Genomic DNA, 12,395 nt, shown 5'->3' with positions numbered 1-12,395 from the left:
CTCACCACCCCTTGCTGAAATGGGGAAATGTCATTTCCCTTCCCAGAGGGGGCGGGAGGTGCAGGGGGGGGGGGTGGAGGGGGTGGCGGGAAGCTAGGGTTTCGGTCAATCCAAGCTCCGGACCCCCCGCTGAGCTCCTAGGACATTTCCTCCCCTCGCATCCCCTCTCCCGGGTAAGTCACTGCTCTAGGGGCTGGTGATGGGTCCTGGACCCTCAACCCCTCCTGTTCCTCTGCTCTGTCATCATCATCCTATGCCATCACCAGCTCACTGTCTGGCAAAAGATGGACGGCCAGGTAAGGGGATTGCCCATCGGAGAGGACTTGGGGTTTTGAGTCATCCTACTCTTTTCTGGTTTACCAGATGGCTGAGTGAGGGAGTGCGAAGGAAGTGGGGAAGTCGCCGGGGGGGGGGGGGGGCTGGGAGGGGGGCTTTGTGTGGAGCAGTGGGGCCCCAGTCCGGGCAGGGGCAGGGCTCAGTCTACAGGCAGGGGCAGGGCAGGTGAGAATGGGCCGAGGGTAAGATCTGGGATTAGATCTCAGTCTGTAACCATGATCAGGACTTGGTCTACTAGGGCCGGACTTGGTCTAGAACTTTGTCTAGGGCCAACATCCTAGCTCTGTCTGTGTTTGGGGTCAGAGCCGTCAATGACCCGGAGGCTCTGCTTGGGACCCATCGGGGTTGAGCTTAGACCTCAGTCCAGATTGGGCCCAGAGCTCAGGCTGTGGCCGAGCTTCTGACAGAGACTGTGACTCAGGTCAGGGCTCAGGTCTGGGCTGGGATAAGAGCTCCCTCGGTGACCAGGGTCAGAGCTCACCAGGTTGGGGTTGTGTGAGGTCAGGATGGGGCTCAGCCAGGTCCCAGAGTAATCCTGCCCTGTGTGTTTCTGCTCTGTGGATGGCTGTCAGGGCTAGGCTGCCTCAACGACAGGTCTCCCTTCCAGCACGGTTCCACCCTTCACCCCACCCTGGATTTTCCATCTTCAGGGACACGATGGGGGTTTCTTGGTCTTCCCCGAGGCCCACTTTCCTTTTGGGATCCGTGGGGTTTCCCTGTTGGGTCCCTGCAGTGAGACAGAAACCATGGGGGCTTTCCCTTCCTGTAGTCTGCCTCCTCGGCTCTACACAGGCCCTGCCCATCAGGGCCGCCTGGAACCAACTGCCAGGGAAGTACCAGTACATTTCGGGGAGCAATCCCAGAGGGCTGCTTGGAGGAGAAGGAAAAGGAAGAGCGGCTGGCACCTGCCTAGCCCAGACGGGTTTCGCTTGCCGCGTCCCCCAGTGGTGACAGCTTATTCTCCCACATCCCACGCAGCTGAGGCTCCCCACTGTGGGGGGTCCCAAACATCCTGAGACTGATCGTGAGGACAGACGCAGGCCCTGGTCGGTCTTCCTCCCATCCCCAAGTCCTGCGGCCACCCTGGAGGCATGCCACCCCACTCACCCTCTGATGCAACCGCTCCCCACCCTTTGCCGGTACCCAGAACTGCCGTACCTCTCGAACCTCGAACCCCATCACCCGCTCTCTCACCACAACCTCCTGATCCTCCCGACCTTCTCTGATGGTTCTTCAAGACCTCCTGTCTCTTGTTGCGTCTCTGCCCTTCTCGATCCGGCTGCAGCTGACTTCCACAGCCTCATTCCTGGCCCCTGCCCTATTTCTGCTCTGGCAACTGGAGCTTCATGCTTGGACATGATGAACCACCTCAGACTTGCTTGCCTTTGCACACGCTCCTCTCTTTGCCTAGAATGTCCCACTGCCTTCTCTGGAGTTCCCTCTCCTCAACCTTTTCTGAACCTACCCCTTGTCACGGGCTTCCTCCCCTGAATAGCTCATTCCTTCCTGCCATAAATCCTGTCTCCAACAGACATTTCATTTTTATTTCTCTTGCTTATTCTATCCTCGCTCATACCACTCCAGCCATCCCGGCTCCCTCATTGCCAGGCATGCATGCTCCTGCCTCAGGGCCTTTGCGCTTGCTGTCCCTTCTGCCTGGAAGGCTCTTCTTCCAGATATCTGCAAAGCCCACTCTCTTCTTTCGATCCCCACTCAAACGTCACCTTCTCAGATGGAGTCCTCACTGACTACCCTATTAAAATATGCAGCCCGGTCCCTGGCACTTTCTCTTTTCTTTGTTCTAGAAAGCAATGTTGCAATTTCCAACTGTAACTGTGGATCTATCCATTTTCCCTTTTAGATGCATCGGTTTCTCTCAACTGCTTTGAAGCGCTGTTATTTAAGCAGATACACCCCTAGGACTGTGATGCCTTTTTGAAGAGCTGACCCTTTTATCAGAATGTAATGTCTCTCTTTCTCCCTGATAATATTCCCTCTTTTTCCCTGAAGCTTACTTTTTTTTTTTTTAATTAATTCAACCGGTCCTGCTCTTTTTGATTGGCGTTTACATAGCTTATCTTTTTTTTTTTTTGAACATACTCATTTTTAATCTATTTTTATTTGCAGTGGGTTTTGTTAAAACAAAATTTTAAATTAATATTTTCTTCAGTGTATATGGTATTGATCAGTGTCCGCCCTAAGCAAATAAACGTTCTATTGCTGACCGAAGGGATCTGTCCTATTCTGAATGTGAGGTCCGTTCTTAGCCCTGTGACCTCAGCGCCTTCATGAGTTCAAGATCATTAATTTGTAGTTTGTCCTACTTTGTTCCTGGTTATAAAGGGCAAGTGGTGCCCTTCCAGATTTTATACCTTTAAAAAATACACATTATTTGTGTGGCCTTGTTTTTTCTAGCTGGGTATTTTAGTACCATGTTAATTAGATGTGACAGTGAACATCTTTATTTTTGTCTTCATTTCAGAGAGTAAACTTTATTTATACCCTTTAAAAATTGTATAATGTTTTTATTTATTTTTGAGAGAGAGAGAGAGCGACAGAGTATGAGCGGGAGAGGGGTAGAGAGAAAAGGAGACACAAGAATCCGAAGCAGGCTCCAGGCTCTGAGCTGTCAGCACAGAGCACGATGTGGGGCTCAAATTCACAAGCTGCGAGATCATGACCCGAGCTGAAGTTGGATGCTTAACTGACTTAGTCACCTAGGTGTCCCTATTTATAGCGTTTTAATTGTTATTTTTGAGAGAGAGAGAGAGAGAGAGAGAGAGAGAGAGACAGAAGAGTGCGAATAGGGGAGGGGCAGAGAGAGAGGGAGACACAGAATCTGAAGCAGGCTCCAGGCTCCAAGTTGTCAGCAAGGAGTCCAACGTGGGGCTCGAACCCACGAACCGGGATATCATGACCCAGGCCGATGTTGGATGCTCAACTGACTGAGCCACCCAGGCGCCCCTCAGAGAGTAAACTTTAAATTGTTCATTATTATTTTTTTCTTATTTTTTTATAGATTCCCTTCATTAAATTCCAGAAATCCCATGTAATCATAATTTGAAGACGTTATCTTTAATAACTGTTCACTTTAATTATTTGCCTGTGTCTCTTACATACACTTTCTATCCCTTTCCCTGCATTATATTTCTCCATAACATTTAAAAATATCTAACATTTTTGACCTCCTGGGTGACTCATTCGGTTAAGTGTCCGCCACTTGCTTTCGGCTCAGGTCACGATCTCACGGCTTCATGGGTTCGAGCCCCACAGCAGGCTCTGCGCTGGCAGTATGGGGCCTGCTTGGGATATTCTCTCTCTCTCTCTCTCTCTCTCTGCCCCTCCCCACTTGTGCTGTCTCTGTCTCTGTCTCTCAAAAAAGAGAAAACACCCTTAAAAATATTTAACATTTTCTCTCTCTTTTTTGTCTCTCTCTATGCACTAGAGCGCGAGCTCCCCAAGGGTGGGAATGTTTGCCAGTTATGTGCACTGATATATCCCCCGTAGCTAACAATAGCAGCTTCTTAGCCAATCAGCAAACAATTCTGTCTTTTATCACAGTGCCTAATGCAGGTTCTACTCACGGCTGGCGCCCTGTCAGTTGCCCTCCCAGAGCGGGAGGTCTGGGACTCACTGCCGAGCCCTGAGCTCTTGCTGTCAGCCTTCCCCGACTCTGCCAAGGCTCCAGACAGGTACTGAAGGATGGAAATGGGGTTTTCTGGGCTGCTGGCCACGGCCCTGGGCTGATGATCTTGGCAGAGCCTTGCCAAGAAACCAGAGGGCCGATGAGGAGAGGTGCGGGGTGGTGGCGGGGCGTGGGGGGGGTGGGGGCAGCCTCTGTCTATATCCTTGGAGGATGGGCCTGAGCCTGTCTCTGTCTACCCGGGCCTCAGTTGCCACGAATGGATCTTGGCTGGTGAGCTGAGGCTTGGGCTGGGAGCAGCAGGAAATCGAAGGGATGTGGTGAAGGCTGAGAACTGCTGGAAAGGAAACCAAGATCCCGGAGCTCTATGGACTCCGGGGTGTAGCTGACACTTCTGGTGACCTCAGGTGAGTCACTGGCCAGCTCCGGACCTCAGGTTCCTCATTGAGAAGCAGTAGCAGTTTTCAAATGCTGCCCCTATTATTACGTAGGGAAATTAAAACCTAGATGATTTAAAAGAGAGAGAAAAGAGCCATCCGCCACATTTCTGATCATTTCCCAAGTACCCCGTTAGAGCTCTGACCCCACGGGACACTCCATGGGGTTGCATGGGAATCCTGCGCCCAGGAAGTAGAAGTTAGAAGCTTCAGATGTGACATCAGGATGGAATCAGGGAGGGGAAGTCTCGATTCAGAGTCGACACAGCAGATCAGTGACAGGGCGAAGCCTGGACCTCAAGTCCCTTGTTTTCAGCTCGGGCTGGTGAGGGGAATCCCTGGGCCCTCTGATGTCAACTCCGAGACTTGGAACTAACCCCGTAAGGTTAGATCAAGCTGGGCTTCGCTGAAGGCAGGAAGGCTGGGGGGAGGTGGGGCCAGTCTGGAGCTGGGGCCACACCTCGGAGTCTCCCAAACACAGGTGGTGAGACCCTGAGCCCAGGCACAGCGCCCACCCCTTCCCCCCCCCCAGCGTGGGGGTGGAACATCCCAGAGCCCCAGCCCCCATCACCTGACTTCTCTCCTGTTGTACACATGCACCCCACACCACACCCAGGGTCAGTCATTCTTTCTGCAGCATGCCCTCGCCACGCCCCTTCCCACCGACCCTGGGGGCTGTCTCTAGATGGGGTGTCTCCTATGCGACTCCCGACCTGGGGCGGGGAAGTCTGGCAAGGGGAAAGGGCTTCTCTCCCTCGATCCCATCTCTTTTTTCCCTGTAAGAGAGAAAAAAGGCCTCAAGGCCATGGCAGACACCTAGGGAGGGCTGAGACAAAGGGGTGGGGGTGGGGGACGCACTAGTGATGAGCTATTTATCGCGGGCGTTCTGTGTGCGTGAGGCAGGAATGCAGGGGCGGGAAGACTGAGCCACGCAGGGTGTGGGGAGAAGGTGGGACACCAGCTCTGTGGAGTGCCAGGAAGGAAGAGTTTGAAACCCAGGAGGCAGGGCTGTCGAGGAAAGATCACCGGCCTGGGGGTAAAAAGTCCCGGTTCAAGTCCCGGCCCTGCTTGCCCTTCCCCCATCAAGTGTACCCTCTTGAAAGAGAGCGGCCCAAACACTCTTGGCTTCAGTTTCTCCATACGTAAGATGAGGCTTGCGATCCCAGGCCTGCCCACCTCCCAGCTCAGACATGGAGGTGAACTTGGGAGACATAGGGGGTCACGGGTCAGGGCCCCACTTGGGAGTCAGTCCTACGCTGCTTTCACAGCCCCTATACTTCCTTTGGTCAAGTACGACCTTTGGCGAGGCCTGAAATCCCCTTGTTCTTGGCTCATCTACTAGGTGGGGAGGCTACTTATTCGCCGGATGGGACTGCGGTGACGATTACGCACATAAATGGCTCCCACTGAGTAGCTGTGTGATCTTAGGCAAGTTACTTAACCTCTCTGTGCCTGCTTTGCCAGCTATAACATGAGGCAAATAACACAAACTCCTAAGACTGCTTAGATGATTCAATGAGCTATTATTTACCAAGAGGTTGGAACAGGGCCTGGCATGTGGTAAGACAACAGGTGTAAGGAAAGAAATGTTAGTTGTCGTTAATAAATACACGGCATGGTTGCCCTCCGCGGACGAAAAAAGGTGGAAGGAGAGTGGGAAGAAGAGGGGAAGGAACAGAAAAGGCTGCAGTCACATCTTACGAATTAGGGACGGTTGGGGCTGTGAGTGGTGAGGGCACAGGCAGAGGGGACCTAGTGACCCAGAAACATGCGTCAGGGCAGAATTCGGGCCAGAAACAGAAATCGCCGGGAGCCAGCCAATTGGGCCCTGGGCCAGGGTGTGGACAGCCTCAAATATGAGAGCCAGTGGGTGGGACTCACCTCCCAGGCCAGGGGAGGCTTCATCCTGTCTATGAAGAAGACCTGGAATGGAGACAGGTTAGCATTTTGAACCTTCTCTATACATCAGACATCGCTCTAATGGCTTTACACGCCCAAACTCGTATATTTCTCAAAACAATCCAGTTTATGGATGAGGAAACCAAGGTTGATAACACAACAGTAGCAGGACTGAAATTTGAATCAAAACAGAACAGTTTGAGAGGCCACATCCTTCCCCCCCCCTTATGGAAGTCTAATTGACAAATAAAATTATAAGCTAAGTGTACGAGGTGCTGATCTGATACGTGTAAACACCGTGAATGTGTTTCTCCCTTGGCGTTAATGAACAATCCATCACCTCGTATCCCAACCCCCCCTTTTTTTTGGTGAGAACATTTAAGTTACAGTCTCTTAGCAAATTTCAATTCCACTACAGCCGTGGCAGTTCATGCTCCTGATCACTGGCACCAACAGCCTCTAATTGCGGAGGACACAGAAAGGAAGAGGGGCCAGAAAACAGAAACCCTGCTCAGGAGCAAAAGATAGCAAGAGGCCTACCCCTGAGGCCTCCTCTCCAAATGGTGCCAGGGTTCGAACTTTTTTTTTTTTTTTAAGATTATTTATTTATTTATTTTTGAGAGAGAGAGCGTGAGCACAGATGCAAGTGGGGAAGGGGCAGATAGAGAGCATGGGGGGGGCAGGGAGAGAGAGAGAGAGAGAGAGAGAGAGAGAGAGAGAGAATTCCAAGCAGGCTTTGCACGGTCAGTGTGGAACCTGACGCAGGGCTCGAACTCACAAACCATGAGATCGTGGCCTGAGCCAAAGCCGGATGCTTAACCCACTGAGCCACCTAGGCGCCCCAGGGTTCAATCTTGACAAAGAGATGATCCCTCCTGCAGTCACTGAAAGTGCCAGGAGCCCTACTGGCCCGGCCCCCCCACCCTAGGGTCCTCTCCGTGTTCCCTTGCACCGAGGATCTTGCCAGGGTGACTGTGATGAGCAGCCAGAAGAATGCGGGAAACAGTGACGCTGAAAGAGGGCAGAGGAGAGGGGCAAATAAGAGAGGGTGGGACCCAGGGAGCCTCCCAGCCACCCCCCCCCCCCCGGGGCTCCACACATCCCACCAGGAATCTCATGGCCATTCCCCCAAAGTCCAGAACCTCTCACCTGTCCGGGAGTAGGAATATGCACTCCAAGCTTTCTATAAATACCAGGAAACCCTCAGGAGCAGAGGGGTGGGGGGTGTCTCCCAAGGGAGACAGGGCCCTTGCTGCCAGAGGGGAAGCTGGAGTAGAGGTCAGAGGTCACAGCTATGTCAGGCCCCGCCCCTTCCACCTCCCGGACCCCCATCCTGGCTCACACTCTCCTCTGCAGGTGATAGACCAGCCCTGCTCCCAGGACCCTCTCGCAGAGATTGCTGGTCAGGACCTCGTGCCCTCACCGCTGTCCTTGCTGGTCTGAGCCCCAGAATCCAACTGACCGACCGGTCCCAGAGGAGGAGAGCAGGGCAGGCCCAGACAACTCCTATAGAAGCAGCAGATACACTGACTCCAACACCGTTCTCATTCAAGGGGGAGCAGACGTCAACACAGCCCTAGAATAGGCCAGACTGCAGCAGGAGGTACAGAGGAGCATGGGGTTCGGGGTGAGGAGAGGGTGGTTCTCGTGAGAAACAGAGGAAGCTTCCTGCAGGTGAGAATCTCTGACCCAGACCTAGCGAATCGCGTTCCTTTTCAGCCTCGGTTTCTGCATCTGCAAAATGGGGGTGAGGACTATATTTGCCCGGTGAGGTTGTGGGGTGGGCCAACTCTGTCGGGCGATCAGACGGGGGAAAACTCTGGAAGGCAACACTGATTGTTGGGAATTAGTAGGATTCTGACAGGACGGGGCGGGAGGAGAAACGTCCCCAGTAAAAAGAGCGCTGTGAAGTGAGACTAGTCCTGACATACTCGTCCGCGAATGTTTATTGTGCACCTACTTGACCAGCCCTGAAGAAGAACTTAGCCTGAGGGGCGGGTGGTTGGGGTCTGAACACCACACTCAAGAATATGGACTGTGTCAAATGGGCAGTGGGGAAGCATGTTAAGGAGGATGGTGACGGAGAGGGCGTCCCCAGAACACCTTTAGGAGACTCCCCAGGGCAGTGCACCTGCTCCACGGAGGGGCCCAAAGCACCAGACTTAGGGGAGGAGGGGTCAGCGAAAGCAGAAGAGAGGACACTTAGGTCACCCAGCCCAGGCCCTGCCTTCTGCCTCTGGTCACTGAGTCCCTGCCCTTAGTGCTTCGGGCTTCTTGGCTGCCAGCGGTCGCCTCCCCTAACCCCAGACAATAAATTAGTAAGCAAAATGCATAGTATGTTAGATGGGTACTATGTGCTCTTTTAATAAAGAGGAATTTCAGTACAAACGACTCCCTAACTTCCTTCTGGTCTTCACTTAAAGGCCCTCACAGCTCAGTGAGGCTTTCCCTAACCAAGGCGTGTTTTATTTTTTTTTAATGTTTATTTATTTTTGACGGACAGTGAGAGAGAGACAGAGAGACAGAGCATGAGTGGGGAGGGGCAGAAAGAGAGGAAGACACAGAATCCGAAAGCAGGCTCCGGGCTCTGAGCTGTCAACACAGAGCCTGACCCAGGGCTCAAACTCACGGACCACGAGATCATGGCCTGAGCCGAAGTGGGACGCTCAACTTACGGAGCCACCCAGGTGCCCCCCCCGCAACTGAGGCATTTTAAATTGCACACACCCTGCTGAAATTCTTTTGTTTGTTCACTTTTATTGTTTGTCCCCACTGGAATGTGAGCTCCATGAGAAGAGAACTGGTTTACTGTTGTACTCATAGCTTCTAGAATATTCCCTGGCTCCATAAATATGTGTCGAAGGAATAAATGATTATTTCCTCAAACAGTAAAACACACACACACACACTCCAACAAAACTTCTCCAAACCAGTTCTCCAGAAAAGAGAGAACAGGATAAGCCTGCACAGAGCTGGTGTAAGCATTCCGTGAAATGATTACAAATGAACTTCAATTTTATAACTCAAATGTAAGGCAAAAGTTAGAGGGAGGATGTGTTCAGTCAGGAGGACTGAACCCAAGGGGATGGTGCTCATCTTCTGATTCCACAGCATTCACTGCTTTTGTAATCAGAAAAGCAAAGTATAGGGACGCCTGGGTGGCTCAGTCGGTTGAGTGTTGGATTTCAGCTCAGGTCATGGTCTCGAGGTTCGTGGGTTCGAGCCCCACGTCAGGCTCTGTGATGACAGCTCAGAGCCTGGAGCCTGCTTCAGATCCTGTGTCTCTCTCTCTCTCTCTGCCCCTCCCCCGCTCACGCTCTGTCTCACTCTGTCAAAAATAAATAAACATTAAAAAAATTATAAAAAAGGAAAGTGTACCTTCTTTTACACAGAAAAGGAAGTGCTTCTAGTTGTCAGAGACCTGGGCGTAGTGTCTGGCCCCTGGGGAAAGGTACCCCTGTGTGGGGCAGACTGCTTGCTCAGGGACTCTGGGGATGGGTTGTTCTTCCTTCTTTGCTTTCTCCAGCCTGGCACTCCCTGAAGGCCACAGAGCTCTCTGGAAAGCTTGGATGTGGGAATCAGCACACCGAGTCTACTCCCAGCTCAGCCTGTGACTGCCAGTGAACCCATAACCCAGGCCTTTGCCCTCCCACAGGACTTTGGCATTTGCCAAAGTGTGATAATAATAATTACCATGCGGGGCACCTGGGTGGCTCCGTTGGTTGGGCGTCCGACTCTTGGTTTCGGCTCAGGTCGTGATCTCATGTTTGTGAGTTTGAGCCCCGCAGCCGGCTCTGTGCAGACAGTGTGGAACCTGCTTGGGATTCTGTCTCCTTCTCTCTCTGCCCCTCTCCCCCTCACGCTCCCTCTCTCAAAAATAAATAAACCTTAAAAATATATATATTTAAAAAAATAATAATTGCTGTGGTTGAATAATATTTTTATGCTTTATTATTGAAGTCAAGTTGGTGTAGAACATGTAAGTTTCAGGTGTAACGTGATAATTCGACGTTGGTATGCACTACAGAATGATCGCCCACCAGTGATCACTGGTTACCATCCATCACCGTGCAATTTTTGTACACAAACCAAGGTGGAGTTTCCCCACATCTCCTTTGATGCTCATCCCATTCCTGGTAAGTCAGTGAGGGCCATGTGGCTTTCATTGCTACGGCAAAGGGATGTCAGTACAGTTTCATTTTTAGTTCAACAGCCGTGGGGGACTGAAGGCACAGAGGATCGCAGCGACCCGAATAGCAAGGTGGATGGGGTGGGGGTGGGGCCAACTTTAAGGTACTCCCCAAGTCAGGGAAGAAGGGAAGCAATTTGAAAAGGAAATGAGGAGAAGTTAGAACTGGCGTGTCCCCACAGAGTCCAGGCCACGCTCGTTTTGAACAGTATGGAGAGATCTGAGGACGGAAGGGACTGTGCCCCCTTTTCCAGTGGAGGACAGGCCCCAGATGTATCCCTGCCCCCAGGTGTGGGAGGTGGCCCAGAGCACACAAAGAGCAGGGCTGTGAGGGTTGATCCTAAACAACAAACGGAAAGGACAAGGGGGTGCCTGGTGGCTCAGTCAGTTAAGCATCTGACTCTTGATTTTAGCTAAGGTCATGATCTCATGGTTCATGAGTTTGAGCCCCTCATGGGGCTCTGTGCTGACAGCGTGGAGCCTGCTTGGGATTATCTCTCTCTGCCTCTCCCCTGCTTGTGCTCGCTGTCTCACAAAATAAATAAATAAACATTAAGATAAAAAAAGAAAAGAAAGGACAGGAAGGGCAGTGGCAGGGACACAGTGGCAGATGGCAATGTACCAAGGGGATGTTGAGGCCTCGAGCATTCCACGCCCCTTCCCAGCTCTGCTCCTGATCAAACCTGGAGAAAGGAGAGAAAGGAGGGCAAACTGACCCCATCAGACACCTGCTGCCAGCAGAAAAGGAGCACCGTGTATCAACTTAAACAATAGATTGCATTTCTTGCACGCCGGAACTCTGTCTCCGGGTCACTGTTTTAATCAAGCACTTACATGCTGCTTACTATGCACTTTGCAACACTTCCTTGCTTAATCCCAGCAAGGACCCCGTGCTTAATGTTACTGGAATTCCTATTTTACACGTGGGGAAACTGAGACTAGAAAGGTCAGGTAAGCAGCCCAAGGTCACACAGAGGATGAGGGAGCAGGGACTTGAACCCACAGAGTCTGGGTCCAGAGCCCATTGTGTCTGCTTCTCTGCCGTTTCCTTAAGGTCTTGTTCTGGGTCAGGTGCCCTGCTAAGTGCTTGAGAGACTCCATTTCCTCCTCAAAACCATTCCGGGGGGTGGGTGTACTTTTCATCTCCTGTCTACAGATGTGGAAATTAAGGTGCAGGATAAACTGGGGCGCCGGGGAGGCTCAGTCGGATGAGCATCTGACTTCGGCTCAGGTCATGATCTCACGATTTGTGAGTTCGAGCCCCACTTGCAGATGGGATCTGGACTTGGGCCCAGGGGGCCCTGAGGCTGTTCCAGTCACTATTGCCGTGTAACCATCCCCAAACGTCAGGCTGTGAAATGACCATTTGGTCACACGCTGCGTCCGTGGGTGGGGAATTAGAGCTGGCTTGTCTCTGGCGCCCCAATATGTTGTTGGGCCTCATCCGGGAAGACTCAGATGCCAGAGGTGACACGGCGGCTGGGGCTGGAAATCGTCAGCGGGTTCCCTTCGCTCACACGTCTGGAGCTGGAGGATGGCTTTCAGCTGGGACTTCCGCGGGGCTGAAGACCAGAATGACATCAGCACGTGGCCTTTCCATGTCGTGTCTCCACGTGTGTCGCTTCGGACTTTCTTGCAGCAGGGTGACTGCGCTCCAAGAACCCCAGAGAGCAAAGTTCCCCCCGCGTTCAAAAAGAGCACAGTCCCCCATCTCCCATTCGATAGGAGGGTGGCAAGGCCCCACGGTAAGGAGGGCGTGTGGCTTGGGAGCGCTTGCAGTGATGACCCTATTTGTTAAGTGCAGTGTGAGACAAAAGCCCCATGTACCTGACGCCTTCACGCTTCACTGCACGTTAGACTCACTCTCCCAACTCCCAATGCCTGGCCTCCA

At 52.3% G+C, this 12,395-nt stretch overlaps 1 long non-coding RNA gene across 1 annotated transcript; it reads left to right on the top strand.

Annotated features, from left to right (window-relative positions):
• The first annotated feature begins 78 nt into the window (after window positions 1–78).
• On the top strand, window positions 79–10,561 carry LOC147573028 (uncharacterized). Its single transcript, XR_015245578.1, has 4 exons — window positions 79–173; window positions 3,898–4,028; window positions 4,230–4,386; window positions 7,672–10,561. It is a non-coding gene; the product is annotated as an uncharacterized LOC147573028 (long non-coding RNA).
• Window positions 10,562–12,395: the final 1,834 nt, after the last annotated feature.

This window comes from Puma concolor, chromosome E3, assembly GCF_028749965.1.
Source record: "Puma concolor isolate L17-30 chromosome E3, mPumCon1.1.hap2, whole genome shotgun sequence".
In the NCBI taxonomy this organism is placed as follows: Eukaryota; Metazoa; Chordata; class Mammalia; order Carnivora; family Felidae; genus Puma; species Puma concolor.
Note: the sequence above shows the minus strand (reverse complement) of the source record. Positions and strands in the feature narration are given on the sequence as shown.